The sequence below is a fragment of the Pan paniscus genome, chromosome 9, assembly GCF_029289425.2.
Source record: "Pan paniscus chromosome 9, NHGRI_mPanPan1-v2.0_pri, whole genome shotgun sequence".
Classification (NCBI taxonomy): domain Eukaryota; kingdom Metazoa; phylum Chordata; class Mammalia; order Primates; family Hominidae; genus Pan; species Pan paniscus.
In genome coordinates this window covers 4,220,848-4,225,219 of record NC_073258.2, presented here as the reverse complement: position 1 = coordinate 4,225,219, position 4,372 = coordinate 4,220,848, and the positions used below count along the sequence as shown (strand labels likewise).

The following is a 4,372-nucleotide window of genomic DNA, read 5'->3' as shown; positions in this document are numbered from 1 at the left end:
ACCCGCCGCCCGTCCACACCCGCCACCCTCCACACCCGCCGCCCTCCACACCCGCCGCCCGTCCACACCCGCCGCCCTCCACACCCGCCGCCCGTCCACACCCGCCGCCCTCCACACCCGCCGCCCGTCCACACCCGCCGCCCGTCCACACCCGCCGCCCTCCACACCCGCCGCCCGTCCACACCCGCCGCCCTCCACACCCGCCGCCTGTCCACACCCGCCGCCCTCCACACCCGCCGCCCTCCACACCCGCCGCCCGTCCACACCCGCCGCCCGTCCACACCCGCCGCCCTCCACACCTGCCGTCTGTCCACACCCACCCAGCTCACCATGGATGATAATATCGCCTTGCTTGTCATAGACAACACCTCTGGCATGTGCAAGGCCAGCTTCGCGGACGACGATGCCCCCTGGGCCGTCTTCCCCTCCATCGTGGGGTGCCCCAGACACCAGGGCATGACGGTGGGCATGGGTCAGAAGGACTCCTATGTGGGTGGCGAGGCCCAGAGCGACAGAGGCATCCTGACCCTGAAGTACCCCATCAAGCATGGCATCATTGGCAGCTGGGATGACAATGGAGAAGATCTGGCACCACACCTTCTACAACGAGCTGCGGGAGCACCCGGTGCTGCTGACCGAGGCCCCCCGAGCCCCAAAGCCAATAGAAGGAAGATGACCCAGATCACGTTTGAGACCTTCAACACCTCGGCCATGTACGTGGCCATCCAGGCCGTGCTGTCCAAGTACTCTCCTGGCCATACCACTGGCATCATGATGAACTCCAGCGACAGGGTCACCCGCACAGTGTCCATCTATGAGGGCTACAGCCTCCCCCATGCCATCCTGTGTCTGGACCCGGCTGGCCGGGACCAGACTCACTACCTCACAAAGATCTCACCGAGCGTGGCTACGGCTTCACCACCACGGCCGAGCGGGCGGTCACGTGTGACATTAAGGAGAAGCTGTGCTATGTTGCCCTGGACTTCAAGCAGGAGGTGGCCACGGCGACCACCAGCTCCTCCCTGGAGAAGAGCTACGAGCTGCCTGACAGCCAGGTCATCCCCACTGGCAACGAACGGTTCCGCTGCCCCGAGGAGCCCTTCCCGCCTTCCTTCCGGGGTGAGTGGAGACTGCCTCCTGGCCCTGCCCACAGGAAGGTCACGCTCGGGGCCATGCTGTGGAAGCTGAGCCTGGCCCTCATTTCCCCCTCAGGCATGAAATCCTGTGGCATCCACGAAACTACCTTCAACTCCATCATGAAGTGTGACATGGACATCCGCAAAGACCAGTACGCCAACACAGTGCTGTCTGGAGGGACCAGCATGCACCCCGGCATCACCGACAGGGTGCAGAAAGAGATCACCGCCCTGGCGCCCAGCACGATGAAGATCAACGTCATTGCTCCTCCCGAGCGCAAATACTCTGCGTGGATCAGCGGCTCCATGCTGGCCTCGCCGTCCACCTTCCAGCAGATGTGGATCAGCAAGCAGGCGCATGACGAGCCTGGCCCCTCCATCGTCCACCGCAAATGCTTCTAGGCGGACTGGACTTAGCTGTGGTACACTCTTTCTTGACAAAACCTTGTGCAGAAAACAAGATAAGATGGGCGTGGCTTTTTTTGTTTTTTGTTTGTTTTTGATTTTTTTTTTTTTTTTGGCTTGACTCAGGAATTAAAAACTGGAACGGTGAAGGTGACAGCAGTCGGTTGGAGGGAGCATCCCCCAAAGTTCACAATGTGGCCGAGGACTTTGATTATACATTGATCTTTTTTTTAAATAGTCATTCCAAATGTCGTGAGATGCAATGTCACAGGAAGTCCCTTGCCCTCCTAAAAGCCACCCCACTTCTCTCTAAGGAGAATGGGCCTGTCCTCTCCTGAGCCCATTATCTAATTTTGGTACTGAAGTTATGCTAGCCTCCTAAAATGAATGGGGGGAAAAAAACAGCCTATTTTTATATTTACTCCAAGTGCTTGGCTGGAAGACGTCCATATATTTACATTAGGGGAGGTGATAGTATTGCTTTTGTGTAAATTATGTATTGCAATTTTTTTAAATTTTATTTATTTATTTTGAGACGGAGTCTCGTTCTGTCGCCCAGGCTGGAGTGCAGTGGCGCCATCTAGGCTCACTGCAAGCTCCGCCTCCCGGGTTCACGCCATTCTCCTGCCTCAGCCTCCCAAGTAGCTGGGACTACAGGGGTCTGTCTGCCACCAAGCCCGGCCAATTTTTTGTATTTTTAGTAGAGATGGGCTTTCACCATATTAGCCAGGATGGTCTCGATCTCCTGACCTCGTGATCCAACCGTCTCGGCCCCCCAAAGCGCTGGGATTACAGGCATGAGCCACTGTGCCTGGCCTGCAACATTTTTTAAATCTTCACCTTAATACTTTTTTATTTTGTTTTATTTTGAATGATCAGCCTTTGTGGCCCCCCTTTCTTGTCCCCCAACTTGAGATGTAGGAAGGCTTTTGGTCTCCCTGGGAGTGGGTGGAGGTAGCCAGGGCTTACCCATACACTGACTTAGACCAGTTGAATAAAAGTGCACACCTTAAAAAAAAAGAAAAGAGAAAGAAAAAAGAGAATAACCCACGGGCCCCCGTGGAATTAAAGGAAATCATTTTTTAAAAATACAATAAAAATTAATGAAATTCTAAACAAAGACCTTTTAGAAGTGCTTCCATGATTCACAAATTAGTTCTGTGAAGAGGTTAATAAAGACAAACTGTTAAGACAAATCAAGACTGATCAAGGAGGGAGGCATGGGAGAGAGAGGGTGAGAGAGAGAGAGAAGAGTGTAAAGGAGCTGCAAGTCCAAAGGCCGCCAAAGTTTTAAAAAGTCCTAAGAGGAGGCCATGAGCAACTATACGCCAAACAATTTGAAATTGTAGCTGAAATGAATAAATTCATGGAAAAAGATAACACACAAACCAACCAAAGAAGAAAAAGAAAACCTAAGTATAAATACCACCTTGAATAAATGAAGCCAGAGTGTGACCATAAGGAGGAAAAAGTCAAAGAACAGAAGGTCCAACCTTATACAACTCTTCAAGTCGGCATAAAAATAGGCTGTTGTTTTTTTTTTCCATTCATTTAGGAGGCTAGCATAACTTCAGTACAGAAATTAGGTAAGGACAGCGTAAGAAAGGGAGGTCACAGACCGGTCTTATTTTGAAGGCAGAAATCCTAAATAAAATATTAGCTAATCACATCCTGAGACAGGCAGCATAGTTTTCTGACCAACTTAGACTGATATCAGGAGATATATTGATATCATAAGAATGACGTAACATTAGAAACTATGTTAAAAGTAAGGTCACATACTTGAGGAAATTTGGGGCGATGTCTTATTCAAGATGATGTTACCACGAACGTCTTCCAGCCAAGCTCTCAGAGACTCTGGGAATTCCGTGAACATTCAGGGAGCTTCCATTCCAGTGTGGAAAACAATCAAAAGTGAACAAGTCGCATGTTCTCACTCACAGGTCGGAATTGAACAATGAGAACACATGGACACAGGAAGGGGAACATCACACACCGGGGCCTGTTGCGGGTTGGGGGGAGGGGGAGGGATAGCATTAGGAGACATACCTAATGTTAAATGACGAGTTAATGGGTGCAGCACACCAACATGGCACATGGATACATATGTAACAAACCTGCACGTTGTGCACATGTACCCTAAAACTTAAAGTATAAGAAAAAAAAAAGTGAACAAGTAGGAATGAAGATAGCAGCTGGGGGTGGTGTGTGCCTTGAACCAACACAAAAGGCAGCTATTCTGTGACACAGTGACTGCTTCTGACAGGGACACAGGTTCTTGTGTTTTTTTTGTTTTTTTTTTTTTTTGAGACAGAGTTACGCTCTTGTTGCCCAGGCTGGAGGGTGCAATGGTGCGATCTCGGCTCACCAAGACCTCTGCCTCCTGGGTTCAAGCGATTCTCCTGCCTCAGCCTCCTGAGTAGCTGGGACTACAGATGTGCACCACCATGCCCAGCTCATTTTTGTATTTTTAGTAGGGACAGGGTTTCACCATATTGGCCAGGCTGGTCTCGAACTCCTGACCTCATGATCCGCTCGCCTTGGCCTCCCAAAGTGCTGAAATTACAGGCATGAGCCGCCGCACCTGGCTTCCTGTTATATTCTTGATTTGAAAGGATACTTTTAATATTTCACCATTAAGTGTAACGTTTGCCATAGATTTTTGGTAGCTGTTACCAGGTTGGGGAAGTTCCCTGCAATGTCTAGTTGGCTATTACACTCATTTTTAAAAATAATGAATAGATACTGAATTTATCTGGAGAATTTCTGTTGCCCATGAGATGATCATATGTTTTTTCTTCTTTGATCTATGAACGGATTTTCTTTAAACA

General features: G+C 50.1%; 1 pseudogene; it reads left to right on the top strand.

The window, feature by feature from the left end:
- The first annotated feature begins 330 nt into the window (after positions 1 to 330).
- On the top strand, positions 331 to 4,133 carry LOC100973984 (actin, cytoplasmic 1-like; annotated as a pseudogene).
- Positions 4,134 to 4,372: the final 239 nt, after the last annotated feature.